At 34.8% G+C, this 15,452-nt stretch overlaps 1 long non-coding RNA gene across 1 annotated transcript; it reads right to left on the reverse strand.

Moving 5' to 3' along the window:
- Positions 1–1,745: 1,745 nt before the first annotated feature.
- LOC114754324 (uncharacterized) lies at positions 1,746–2,469 on the reverse strand. Its single transcript, XR_003741151.1, has 2 exons — positions 2,433–2,469; positions 1,746–2,179 (listed from the first exon to the last, which is right to left on the reverse strand). It is a non-coding gene; the product is annotated as an uncharacterized LOC114754324 (long non-coding RNA).
- Positions 2,470–15,452: the final 12,983 nt, after the last annotated feature.

Genomic DNA, 15,452 nt, shown 5'->3' on the forward strand with positions numbered 1-15,452 from the left:
GCTCCACACTCCGTCGGTCTCTGGTCCGCACTCAGTCGGTCTCTAGTTGGACGCCTCCAATCTCGTGCACGATCCGTCGGTCGCTGGTTCGCACCCCACTACCAGCGAGCCTCGTGGGTTCCATCATCGATGACCTTCGCACCCCACCGCCGGCGAGCCTCTCTCTCTTGGTATATCATATTGATATTATCTATTACTGGTATATTTAGGTGAGGCGCTTCTCAGTTTCAGAGCAACAGTTGGCTATTGTGTAAGTTGTATTATTTAAATTTCGAAGTAATGTTGGCTATTGTCAATTGTTGTGCATAAGTTGTTATTACAGTGATCGAAGGTTGTCATTAACGACCCCATGACCTGTCCTGTTATGTAGGATGGAAGACTTGTGTAAGTTGTATTATTTAAATTTCGAAGTAATGTTGGCTATTGTCAATTGTTGTGCATAAGTTGTTATTACAGTGATCGAAGGTTGTCATTAACGACCCCATGACCTGTCCTGTTATGTAGGATGGAAGACTTGTGTAAGTTGTATAATTTAAATTTCGAAGTAATGTTGGCTATTGTCAATTGTTGTGCATAAGTTGTTATTACAGTGATCGAAGGTTGTCATTAACGACCCCATGACCTGTCCTGTTATGTAGGATGGAAGATTTCTGTAAGTTGTATTATTTAAATTTTGAAGTAATGTTAGTTATTGTCAATTGTTGTGCATAAGTTGCAATTACCTAAGTGGAGCGATTCCAAATGAACTAGGAAACCTATCACAGCTCAGAAGTTCGTGAGTGCAGTATTTTAATGTAGTTTCTAGTTCATTTCATCCAATTTATGTTGTTATAAGGATGGACAAATCTCATTCATTCATCATATTCCTGTATTTTCTAGGGTTATATCAAGTAACTCCCTCAGTGGGAATATACTATTCTTTATATGTTGTCATTTACTACTCTATGTTGTCATTCACTAGTATGTACGCTGTCAACTGCTTATTTGTATGTTGTGATTGGTTGGTGTGAAGGTTGTTATTGTCTTGTGTGCAGGTTGTCATTAGCCTCTGTTAGTTTGTCGCTTGCTTATGTATAGGTTGTAATTTCCTGCTGTTCTTGTTGTCATTCGGTTTAGTGTGGATTGTCATTGGCTGCTGTGTATGTTGTGAATGGCACAAATGTAGGTTGTGATTGTCTGATGTGTAGGTTGTGACTGTATGCTGTGCATGTTGGATGCTTGTAATCCCCTCAAGAAATCCATGACTTGAAGGTTGGATGCTTGTGGTGGCTTGTAACTTATCAGAACAACCTGCATGGTGATCAAGTGCTGTCTTTGCTACGAGGAAACTCCCAAAGCAAGAAGAAGAAATAAACGATGAGCATAGATTGTATTTAGTTTTTTTTATTTGACAGCTGAATGTAAAGTTCAGATTTTGTTTCTTTATTTGACCATGTAGTGATAGCTAGATGTTAAGATATGTTAATGTGTATTGACATCATTTACTGATTATGAAGTTTTTGTAATGACATTCATGTGTTTTGACAAAACAGGAAATTCTTCGTTCCATACACGGATCATGTCCACAAATGCAGACTAAATAAAACTGGATAAACAAATGGTAACCATGATGACATGATAGGCATATATCACAATCATCTCTGCCACATCCATTTACAACCTCAACGGGGGTTGTTGACAACCCGAAGACAAGTGGTTAACAACCTGGGCAGTGTCCCTGACAAATCACTCTGTGGGATGCCACAGCTTCTAAATAGATTGTATTATCAGCATATATAACGACCTTAAAAAAAATTAAGAGCATTTTAAAGTTATTAACAGCTTTAATTGAACCCAATAGGATTACAGTAGATTTTTACTACAGCAATTCATTTACAACCTCAACAGTGGATGTTGACAACCCGAAGAGAAGTGGCTAACAACCTTCGCAATGGGCCAAACAAATTTGTATGAAAACTTATCAGCAATGCTGTACCTATATAGTGCTTGTCTAAGGGCTACTGCATTAGGAAAAATTTATCCTTCTCCAATAACCAGACCCTTTCACTTTGTTGAATTCCTTTCCGAAATTGGGGTTGACATCGTTTCTGAACCACATGGCAATGATAGTGGGTCTTCACTAAACACATTGGGTGGAGACATGGACAATGCATCTGAACCTTCGAACAAGTCTTCCATCCTACATAACAGGACAGGTCATGGGGTCGTTAATGACAACCTTCAATCACTGTAATAACAACTTATGCACAACAATTGACAATAGCCAACATTACTTCGAAATTTAAATTATACAACTTACACAATCTTCCATCCTACATAACAGGACAGGTCATGGGGTCGTTAATGACAACCTTCGATCACTGTAATAACAACTTATGCATAACAATTGACAATAGCCAACATTACTTCGAAATTTAAATAATACAACTTACACAAGTCTTCCATCCTACATAACAGGACAGGTCATGGGGTCGTTAATGACAACCTTCGATCACTGTAATAACAACTTATGCACAACAATTGACAATAGCCAACATTACTTCGAAATTTAAATAATACAACTTACACAATAGCCAACTGTTGCTCTGAAATTGAGAAGCGCCTCACCTAAATATACCAGTAATAGATAATATTAATATGATATACCAAGAGAGAGAGGCTCGCCGGCGGTGGGGTGCGAAGGTCATCGATGATGGAACCCACGAGGTTCACTGGTAGTGGGGTGCAAACCAGCGACTGACGGACCGTGCACGAGATTGGAGGCGTCCAACTAGAGACCGACTGAGTGCGGACCAGAGACCGACGGAGTGCGGAGCAGCGAGCGACGGAGTACCGAGCAGACACTGACAGACCTCGCCGGAGATTGAAGCTGTCGGAGCACACAAGGATGGACACGAATGAGACGGCGGCGGATTTCATGAAGATGACAACTGATAGGAGTTTTTCTCTCAATCGTGTGCTTCAGTTTCTTTCTTTAATCAGAAGGGCAAGAAAGTAATTGCACGTTTGAAATTTTTTGCCATAAAGTCCCTTGGGACCTCATATACATTTTATGATTTCATGGGACCTTTCAGTAGTAAATTCTCTTCTGTGGGACTCTACAGTAATTTTCCCGAGAATCAAATGGTGGGACCCACAGAATGATTTTGGGAAATTTTGGTTAAAAAAAATCCCTCCTTAAAACTTTAAAACCGTAATTGTTAAAAAGAGCTAAATTTGAGTGTGTGCAATTATAATTTGTAAGTACAGTTGTTCTTCTGTTGTGTGTAACATTTCTTTAACTGTGTGTAAATAATTCCACATTGATGATTGTTGCACATCATTGATGATATGTTGCATGCAGTAAAATAAAATTATACTCACAGATCATAGTCGTATTTCCTCAAACTTAGGTCTTTTGAGTCAATTAAGTTTTTAAATAGGGACTTTTAATCAAATTTCCTGTGATTTTGTTATGTTTTAATGTTTTATAATTTTAGAAAAATGCCATGTAAGATTTAAATGTTTCTGGGTTGGATTAAAATAATGTGACTTGGTGTGTTTTGATTGGCCAGGGCACAAATGATGTGGTGCACTTGGAGCATGTAAGAATTTCTCATATCTAATATATTCTCTTTTATACTTTCTCTCTTACCTACCCTCTGTAAACAAGGGCATGCTTGGAAAAAAAAAAACAAGTTCATTTCTTACGTATTTATTATTTTTTTTTTTAAACTGCATAATTTGATTATCAGCCTTTTAGAAAAAAGAAGAGAGGGAGTATAATACACCACCCGAAATAAATGAATTGTCCTTATTATATATGTCATCTGACGAGTATTAATTAAATTTTTCAATATTACTCAGATTTAAAGTTTTAATCATGAGAGTATGACAAAAAAAAGTTTTTAATTATGAGACAGAATCTAACTTTTTTTTATTTAAATGTGGATAAAATTAAAAATTTATTCTATTTTTGGATCAGATTAATGACTTGATCACTTATTTTTTCAATGCCGTGAATGGTAAGAAATGTATTATAATAGAAACAAGGATGAATATTAGCCTATCTTTTTTCCAGCATTACCCTGTCCAATAACAGTAAAAAAGAATATATAAATAGTCTATAAAAAGAAAAAAAAGAATATATATAAATACATCTTAATTAATCAAAATGTGTGTGTGCTTGTCTAAAATGGCGACAAGGTCCTTCAAAAATAGCTTTTTAGTTGTGATCAAGGTTCTAAAAATCAGACTGACCTCTGAATCGGTCTAGGTGGTGCGTCAAGTATTAGTAGGTTAAATCAGAGTTAACCTAGAAGTTAAACCGGTGGGGAATAAAAAATAAAAAATTAATTTATATTCTCATCATACCATCCAAAAAACTAAATGTCAATTTTGTACCTAGAATTATAGCCGGGAAAATAGGTTGAGCCTCTTGGGCCGGTCTATTTAGGCCTGAAAATTGTGAGAGCCGGGCTTGATATTTTTCCCTTCAAATAGGAAACGCACTTAAATGGGTTGACCCTGCAGGGTTGAGGGCCGATCCGTTTAGGCCTTTTTTTTTTTAATCATTTTTTGTGTAATTCTAATATTATTATTTTTTTTTTTACATTGTTAATGATATTTCAAATATTTAATTATTATTGTCATTTTGAAATTATATTTCACATAATTGTTTGATTTATTTGGTTTAGATAATAATTTGTCCAATTAAATTTTAAAAAATGGGTTAATTTGGACTTTAATAATGATTTAATTTATATTATATGTGTTAATATTTAGTATTTTTATACTTATATGACTTGTGATTTTATAATTTGAATTAGAAATTTATGAGTTTCAATAATAATACCTCTCAAACTAAAATAAAATAATAGGCACACTACTTAATTTAAAAGTGAAATTACTATAAAGAAGAAAGACTTGATATTTTTGTTACAAAAATAAAGCAATTGATTATGGTGATAATGAAGTTTTAAAACATTAATGATAGTGTTTGTCTATTGCACATTTGCACTTGATAAAACTTTTAGATATTATTATCTTATTGATAGATGTTTTAGATGTTCTTAAATATTGATGGATATTTAGATATGATGATATTTTGTGTTTGTAACTTAATTTTATTCATATTTATGTCTTTTATTAATAATTTCATTGGTTTGTTTTTATTTTTTGATAAAAATGTGAGAAATACGAAAAATATCATTTTTTTCTTAAACTAACTGAAAGCTCATGGGTCAGCTCTAAGCCTTTCAACTTAAGGGCCAAACCTAACAAATTAAGATATATTTTGAATTTTGGCCTTATAGGGCTAGTCTTTTTAAGCCCGTCAGCCCTATAGGATCGGCCCGTATTCCTACCTCTACTTAGAATTAGGAGTGTTCACATAGGCCCGTCCCCACTAGCCTGTCCGAGTCCCAGGCATATGGGATAGGACGGGACAAAAAATGGGACCAGACAGTAATTTTTTTTTAACTTTTTTTAATCATATTATAATTATTAAATGTTAAAAATACAAAATGTTTAAGGCATGTGTAATACAAAATGTTTATATTTGTAGCTTTCAAGACATATATAGTTGAATGGTTTTTATTTATTTAGAGTTTTTATAGTTACTCATGATTTTTGGAATGGTGAAAATGAATTTTATAGTTATTATGTTACTGATTATTATTTATTTAGACTCTTTTTTTTAAGAGATTAAGAGAGTTAAGCCCAAAGAAATTTAAAAAAAGAAAAAGAAAAAGAAAGATGCTTTCAAAAGGGCTGAGCCTAAAGGAGAAAAACAATTAAAATCCATGGCAATAGGTCCAACCACAAAACAAAAAATATTTTTTAAAAGGGACATCCCAGTCCCGTCCTGATTCCGTCCAGTCAACAGGACAGATTTCTTGTCTTGTCCCGTGAGTAGCCCTACCTAGAATCACTAACAAAATAATCATATATTTACCTTTTTTTTCCTAATTTTCTCTACAATTCTCTTGACAAATTGACATCTTAATATTACATTATTAAAATCACTAAATATTTATTCTAGCAAAATATCAAAATAGATTTATAATAATAAAATATTCCTACTTACAAACTCTTAGTTGCTAAACTAACAATTATCAATAGCTCAAAAAAAAAAAAAGAAAGATAATGAAGTAATTTTTCACATTAAAGTAACTGTACAAATTTTTTTAAAAAAAATCCACAAGTGGGCTAACCCACCAAACCTATTGGGTTGGGTAGGTCACACCACGTCACCCTGGGTTGGCTCCCCACTAAGTTTTTGCTGTTGACCAAACCAGCGAGGTGACCAATTGTCCAGTTTTTAGTATAACTTGATCAATCCAGTTTGGTTTTTAATTCAATTGTTGTGATTTACATAATATGTAAGGTAAGTATGTACGACAAGCTTTGTCTCAACTTAAGTAGACATACTTATGGTTATAAGAATTATAAGCAGTTTCAAGTAAGCTCTATATCAATCATAGGTTTCCATAATATCAATGATAAGATGGACATAAATTGATTTTTAGCCTGGGATTGGTTTTAAGGTAAAATGGTGGGAAGCACGTGCGCGTCCTATAATTATCCCACAAATTGACAAAAATGGATGTCGACTTGCAAACCGTCAACTAAATGCATGTGACAAAAAAGGAGTTGCGACCAATTAGATCATCTGATGGGACCCAATTTGCCCTTCGTTTTATCTTAAAAGCGTTCGTCTTTCTTTTGTCTGGTGAATTTTTTTTTAGAATAAAGTTGCATTTAATATTATAATTTTTTTTTAAATACATTTAATATTTTGACTTTTTTTATAGTGGTTCCAATACTTTGATTTTTTTTAGTGTATTTAATACCCTGATATTATTTTTTAGTTACATCTAATACTTTAATCTTTAGAGTATTAAATGCATTAAAAATAAGATTAGGATGATGGATATGTGTAAAACCCTTAACCTTAAAAACATCATAAATCATCATAAAGTCCACTACTATGGTAGAAAAGGAAAGCTGTTAAAACGAGCTACCATAGTAGAAGGAAAATTTCATATTTTTAGAAATTGACTTTCAAACTCGGGTCAACCCGATAGACGTTGCATGCAACTAAAATAATCCATTCATATCTACTAGGCCTCCGAGCCTCTGGCCCGGGTAACACATACATAAAAAATCAGCCCATCCAAATACTTTTCCACCAAGTAAAACAAATTCCATAAAAACAATAGCCATGGCCTCCGGCCAACTAAACAAGGAGATAACGTATCCTCCAATTACAACAGATCAACAATCAAAATATCACAAAAGACCCTAACTGTGGCAATATACAACAGATCATACATAGACAAAAGCAAGAGGCCTACAGCTAACCAAGCTCAAGCCTCTGCGTCTCTTTCCGAAGGCGCACGCCTAGAACCTTCTCCTGAAAACATTGTAAACCACGGGGTGAGACAAAGTCCCAGTAACCAACCTTTCCAATACTAGGTACTACTAAATAGGTGCTCATGAGGTGTCAAGGGGGCAGTTCACAAGTAATATAATAACAAGATAGCCACAATAAATCATGCGAGTGAAATGATGCAATTCCCATTAACCAAATCCCTCACTTTGGGGGATTTTCAGGAGCCGAAGCCGGCCTATCCCTCACTATGGGGGACGTAAGGAGCCATAAAAGGCCTATCCCTCACTTTGGGGGACGTAAGGAGCCAAAAGGCCTATCCCTCACTATGGGGGACGTACTAAGCCAACCATCATGCATTAATGGAGGCTTTACCACGTGGTAGTAACTATCAAACTCTCACCAAATCCCAAATCATGCATCATGCCCAAATCATAATCAAAGAGTGATAATCATTTCACAATTAACCTCATTCAGTGGCATATCTTTCACAATTCCAAAAATGCATTCATCATAAATCAAAACCCCACAAGACGGTTTTCCCTTTTTATATACAACATATAGTTTGAACACAATTACTATTTGGAGCACAAAACACAAATCTACTCACAATACCACAGAAGCAAGTACTAAGGATTGGAAAGTGGTTACCTCTCGCCTGAGCAAGGAACAACAAACCAACGATGTGGCCCGTGCACCACCAAGACTCACAACCGGTGTACACAAGCACACAAACACATAACCATCATATATTAGCTTTCAAACTAATAATGTGGCCAAAACAACACTTGGGGACACAAAATTCCTATCTCCCACCGAACTCTACCCAACTCAAAGGGTATAACTATCAAGGCAACACTCCAAAGTCATACTAACCCATTAAAACCTTAATTCCTTTCCAAACATCAATTAGACTTCAAACCTCAAGGGCCCACTATAGGAATTCAACCTCCAACATCCCATTTGAGCAATTAAGGTTCCAACAACAAATCTAAACCGATTAAGCATCCAATTTAACCCTCCTTAACATAACCCAATTTACAAAACTCAAAATCAATCTCTACATTATCATTCTCAATCCCAAATCATCCATTTCCATAAACCCTAGTTCCAAAAACTCAAGATTCTTTAAATCTACGAAAACTACACCGATTAAATACTTAAACTAACCCAATGCAATCAATTAAACTCAAAACAATCGGTCAAAAACCTCAGTTTCATCACAACTTAGAAAATCCTAGGGCTCCACCAAAAATCCTCAGAAATTCCAATCGAGAAGATAGATTAGAGGTTAAAATCACTTACTTGAGGTAATGGATCCTTAGAGATGTCTCCTCTAAGCCAAAAGTTCGAAACCCTAGCAGAGCTCCTCTCTCCTCCTTCAGATTTTTCTTATTTTCGCACACTGAACCCTCCCGCGACTATATAGATTCGCGACCTTTCGCCGCGGCGAACTCCATCTTCGCCGCGACGAACTAATCCCGAGAGGGATTACTCGCCTGAAAACCCGACTTCGTCGCGGCGAACCCCAATCTTCGCCGCGGCGAAACCTTCCCGAAAGGGAAGCCTCGCTCACCTGAACAACTTCGCCGCGGCGTCCCCTAGACTTCGCCGCGGCCAAACCTTCCCTAGAAGACACTCCCCTCTGAAACTCCCGGTGTGCCGCGGTGAAGTAAACTTCACCGCGGCGAACATACCCTGAGAGGGGTACGTTCACCTATTCCTCCAACAAACCTCAAATTCAACCCAAACACCCATATCAAGATTAAATCACTAATCTATCCTCAAAATCAACCCAAAAGAGGCTATTAAAACCCGATAAAAACTTAGGATGTTACAATATGCAACAAAAAAAAAAGGTCAGGATGCTCGAAGCATCATAAGCAAGGAAAAAAAAACCGGACCGGACCGGCCGGTTCAATCAGAAAACCGGTGAACCGGTATCTAGTCCGGTCTAGTTTGATAGAAAAACCGTTAGGTGAACGGACCGGTAAAAAACCAGCTCAACCGGGCAATCGTTGGGTTGATGGGTTGCCCGGTTTGATTTTTTTTTTTTTTTTTAACCTTCAGCTGTGGAACGATGCCGTTTCAGGTTGAAGAAATTTTGAAAAAAAAAAAATAACATACAGCTTATCGAAGGGCGAAGGCAACTCAGCTTTCGGCTTCGCCATTTTCATTCTTCCCCCCAAATCGAAATCCCTAGCCAAAACCCACCCTCATTATAGCCTCCGTTTTCTTCGCCGTCGGAGGTCGTTGGTCTTTGCGTGACGTCTCTTGGTCGAAGCAGCAACTAGTAGGCGTTCTTCAATCAGGCCACAGCAACAGCTCCTCGTCGCTTCCCGTCGTCATTTCTTCTTCACCGTGGCAGGTTCTTCATTCTCCTTCTACTCGTTCAGCTTCTGTGCTCTTGTTTTCTGGTTACTTATTTTCCTTCAGCTCGATGTGAGTTATTTTCCTTCAGCTCGATGTGCTCTGCTTTTTCCTTCATGCTTCTATTCTGTGTTCCAGTCGTGACTTGTGAGTGAGATTGAGATATGAAATGTGTATAGCTTCCATTCCTCTAATAATCAAAGTTTCTTGATCTGTAATGATAGCAAAGCTTCTTGATCTGTAATGATAGCATTTTTACCTTTGGTCTAGTGAGAGAGAGAGATGCTCAGGAGCAAAAGAATTTGAGAAACGAAGAAGAAGCCATTTGTTAATTAAAAAGTAAAAACGCAAGTTCCCAAGGCTTCACATAGGGAGATGGAAAGTCAAAAAGTTCCATTGTGCATCTGCTTCAAGTCAGCACCAAGCCCGATCATCAATGCACGGCCTATAATATGCTTGAGGCATTGGGAAATTTTAGTTGAATTATTAGTTTTTAAATCAATTCAATTAATACGTTGTTTATTTAAATATTATTTTTTATGATTAAATATAAACATATTTGTAAATTTTTTATTAAATTATATTACTTTAATTGTAGCCGGTTTAATATCTAGTCTAGTTTTTTGAATCTTGCTATTTCTTATTTATGAATTTTGTTCTATTTTAATATTATGAATTAAATTATATTATTTTAATATGACCGGTCTGACCCCGGTTTGACTCCTGATCCGACCAATAACCTTGACCCACTGTCTTGACAGGTTTAGTCTCCGGTCTGGGTTTTTGTTCCTTGATCATAAGAAAGGATTAGGGTGCTAGTTCACCTGAAAAATAAAATTATGATACTGAATACACTTGTATCCTATTTTTTTTATTTATAACTATCTAAATTCAATCTCAAATCATGCAAAAATCAATGTAGATTTTATATTTTTGATGCAATGATAATGAAAGAAAAATACGCCACCCCTCTGCCCCACTTTTGAGGAAAAAATATTTTATTTGAAAGTTTCCAGTAAAAGCGTCAGAAAAAAATTATTAGCTATTTTAACTGTAAGACTTTTGTTTTCGTTTTTTTCAACTGAATTAACTAGTGGCCATTGATTCCCAATAACGATTGTTGACTAACGTCGGATAAAGATGGAGCGAAGTGTGGCCCACAAGGGGCATTTTTAGCTGAACATAAATAGGAGGGCCCTTCAGTGTCCTGTGAATATGTTGGCGGAAATAAAACCACCGTGTTAAAATGCTTTTATGATATATTTCCCCTTATTCTTTTTATAAGAGCAGGAAATTTGAATTCTCTTTTTTTTTTTTATACGAGCCTATTTGAAATTTTGAAGTTATCTAAATATTTAATATATTTTTACTATTTTGTCCCTAATTAATTTTGCACATTGCATTAATTAAAAAGTTGACAACTTGGTATACTACCTTCTCTTTCATATTTTCTATCATTAATGCTCTATTTCTCTTTCTTACTTACTCCCTTATGAATAAGATTATAGTTGGAAAAAGAAGTTCATTTCTCATATATTTATTACTTTTAACTAATTTTAACTGTTTTTTTAAACCACATAATTTAGTTATCACACTCTCCTAAAAAAGACCGGAGGTATATGAAAAAAGTATGTGAAAGAAGTTTTTCTTGATTTGTGTAAAATACATTTTAAAAGTAATTTTTAGGTAAATTAAATACCCTCTTAACCAAAGTAGAGCAAAGAAAAATCCACAAATATGATCTCTTTTTTCCCCCTGTACACAGACGTTATATGATCACTAATTCACCTGCAATGACACCCAGATGCAGAGGCTTCTTTAAATTTCAGATTTTAAAGGTTTCTAAACATATTTATTTGAACTTGTTTATTCAATAATCTTTTAAACACGTATATTTTGGGTAAACAATTTTCAGACACATTGACACAATTTTAGCTATTTCTCCAAAATAAAGTTATAATGAATTTTACATATCTAAAGATTGGGTTGTTGACAGAGCACGATGGCGTCGTGTGATTCATGTAGCCGACCTCACCTAGTGGGATAAGGCTTGTTGTTTGTTAAAGTTATAATGAATTTAATTAGTAATTTGTTTCAAGTGTCATATATTTGGGATCTTTCTCCATAAATTTCTAATGTAATATGAAAATAATTTTTACTCCTTGGAATTATCATTTAGGAGGTGTTTGGATAGAAACCAAACCATTGTTTTAGAAGTGCTTTTACGGTTTACGAAGTAAATATGTGGAGGAATTTACCTCGTTTTACGAAAAAGTGCTTCTGAAATCATGGTTTGGAGGTTCCCACGCACTCCTTTAATGCTTTTGACATATTAGGACAACACAATGTTGATTAGCGTCTTAGATCGAATGTTGGATATCGGCTTAAAAGTAATGCTTTTTATATCGGTTTCGTCACCGGTGTGAAAAGTAAGAACTTTTTAATACTGGCTCTTTCTACACCTGTCGTTACTTCGGTGTCAAAAGTCTATTTTAATTGGTGCAAAAACCTTTTTTTTTCTAGTTTTCTTAAAAAAATTCTATAAATTTTAATAATATTCTTCTATAACTATAAATGGAAATAGAATATTATTTAACATTATTCTATAAATAATAAATTATTATAATAAAATAACAATTTATTATAATAATTTATTCCTAATAATTTTTAATTAAACATATATTTATATATTCAAAATTATTAATTATTGCAAATTATTAATTATTCTAATTAATTATATTAATTATTAATTTAAATTTTAAACTTGAATATTTTAATATTATTTATTATTTAATTGGAAATTAAATTAAATTCATGTTATTAATTTGAATTTTTAGAATTTAAACTACGCGTTTTCGGGGCCTTATCTTTGGTCCCTCGATCTATCACCACCGCATCCTGAACTCCTCTGCCTCTCATCTCATACATTCACTCCGCTCTCACCCACTGTCGCCCTCTTCACTATCCCCCTCGTTTTGTCGATTTCTCATCCGTCTCTCGTTTACCGTCACTTTCCCTGTTGCTAGATCTCATCACTAGCATTGTTCACCCTCTCGTCATCCCCATTTTCTCTGTATTTTTGGTTCATTTAAAAAAATTTATGTGCGTTTTTACACCCAAGATTTGTTTACCTAGTGCTTTTTTAAAAAACAATAAAAGGTATTTTTGCACTTTTATACTTAATTATTACATTTCCATTCAAAATTCCATTATACCTTTTTCTAGTCCAATTTCAATGTCTAAATTTTTCAAGCATTACTTATCTCTTCTGAAGCACAAACACTTGCTTCGTTAGCACTTCTAATTTGACTTTCATATTATCAGAAAACTACCTTTATCGGATAAAAGGTCAAATGTTTAAATTTTCTCTCTTTCTGTTCTGCGTTATATGATAACCTGCAAAAGAAATTGGCTTTGTGGTGTTATATAGTTTTTCATCTCTTTACGGGCATTTTCATTGAAACTCTTTTATGAACTATTCCATATTTTATATTGAACCATAATGATCAATTAGGATACAATTCTTGTGGCAAAAAAAAAAAAAAGATACAATTCTTCTCTCCTGCCTTTCATGCCATCTCCTTTTTCTCTGGAATACTTCATCAGGTTCATCAATTATTTGATTCTTTTCTTACATTCACCCTAATCGATTTGAGGTTTTAGCCTCACAGAGACACATTAAAGTATATCGAACATAAACATAAATGAACATGAAACACCTTGTTTGGGACTTAAACAGAGTCTTTTCACCAAACATAAAGGCTTTATGTTTCGAACCTCATAACAGGGTATCTCCTTGTTCACGTATATGAACAAACCATTCTCAGCAATATTGAGGATAAATGGTAACAAGTCAAAGCAAGAAGGTCTTATAACGTGGAAAAGAAATATACTCGCAAACTAATTATCTGGTAGAGAAAGAGAATATAAGCTATAACTCATAGGTCTTTAGGGGCGTGGGGCCTGGACATTTGTGGTGTTTGCAGAATCATTGTTGCCTCCGGTAATTGCATCCCACTTAATCTTCAAATATGATACTGCGCTCTTCCACATATCCCATACTTTTTTGTAGCCGAAGTACATAAATAGTGATGTCCCATAGGCAATGAAGAGATATAACTTAAGATCATGTCGAACCAGAAGCGATATTAATAGTATGCAAGCACAAGAGCCTGAGATAACATCTGATGTGAAGACATTGATAGATACGCAAATGATACCAGTCCATAGAATAGCTGGATGTTCATCAAAAGGTGATGCATTTGAGAAGTTCAATCCAATAACAACGGCTAATATTCCAATGAGGTTTTGAAATTTACTTTGTTGCGGAATATCCCTGCATATATAATGTAAGAAATTGGCTAAATAAATGTTCAAAGCACTACTTACTCCCTAAAATGCACGCCTCTTAACAATTAATTAACGATTGAGATTAGGGATTAAAGAGTTTCAGCAGTTATTAAAGAAGAAATAAGTTGGAAAGAATATAATGACTTTGGGATATCATACCAACAGATAGTATTTCTTAATATGCATGCGAGTTAGCTGAAAACATGGTGTAATAATTAAAAAAATCTTCCAAAACATAGTACGTATTAATAGTCAGCATTTTAATTGAAGAATTGGCTGCAAATATGAAGCTAAAGAAGATTAATTTTATATGTAATAAAAGACTTCTTATGTATAGAATGAAATTCATAATCCAGACGTGAAGATGTCAAATTACTCAGCCGTTCATCTATAAGCGAACCACATATAAAAGGGTTTCCAATAAGTGTTCATATTGCTGCTTCAACTTATTTTTTCTAAAAAGTAGATCCCGCTGTACGGAGCAAGAAGGAAACAGACATTCTATTTCGGAAACAGACTGACTGAAAAAGGATCATGAAAATTGTAACCAAAAAAGAGAACGGATCATGGAAATTATGATACTGATACATATACAGCAATGAAACAACCAATGAAAGAACCAACAAGAAGAAACGACTAAATCGCAGGCCATCGTTTAACAGTGCTGTGCATAATGTTCTCCCGCTGTGAAACACGACGCAGAATAAGGCAACATAACAAAAAGAATTAGGGAGAATATTATATCAGCATATTCAACTCAAGCATTTCTGAAAACATATGTCAGAAATCCTTCAATTTTTGGCTACGAGCTATGCCGCTTGACCAGAACAAAAAACAGAGCATGTAAAATGTAGCAAGCAAGAACAAGAACCTCAAGAGATTATCAATGGATGGAAAGGAAGGCATATTGATATTGAGATGCTGTATTACTCTTCTTCCTTCTTGCTCCCAAGCCAGAGGATTTGGCTTCTAAGCTCTTGTTGGTCTTAAATATAGTGGGAATCTAATACAGTCAAGTTCGCAGCAATACTTACAATAGCTTTGAGACCAATGGCAAAATCTGCAATTTCTTGCAACTTCAAAGTTTGTCTTTGATATAGACATCAAAAATTTTGATGTCTATATCAAAGACAAACTTTGATGTCTATGACATCAAAGACATACTTTTTCAACCCCCACTAACTTCACTTGAAGTTGCAAGAAATTGCAGATTTTGCCATTGGCATTTGGTTTTGACGGTGTTAACTTATTGTCTTCACCTTCTTGATGAAATGTCAGTTGGTGACTCTCTTTGGAAGTTATTCACATCAGAAGACTTAATTTCAGCGAATATATTACTCGGAGGATCTAAAATGTTAGA

Source organism: Neltuma alba, unplaced genomic scaffold, assembly GCF_004799145.2.
Source record: "Neltuma alba isolate B1F8T4 unplaced genomic scaffold, ASM479914v2 tig00010128_pilon, whole genome shotgun sequence".
NCBI lineage: Eukaryota > Viridiplantae > Streptophyta > Magnoliopsida > Fabales > Fabaceae > Neltuma > Neltuma alba.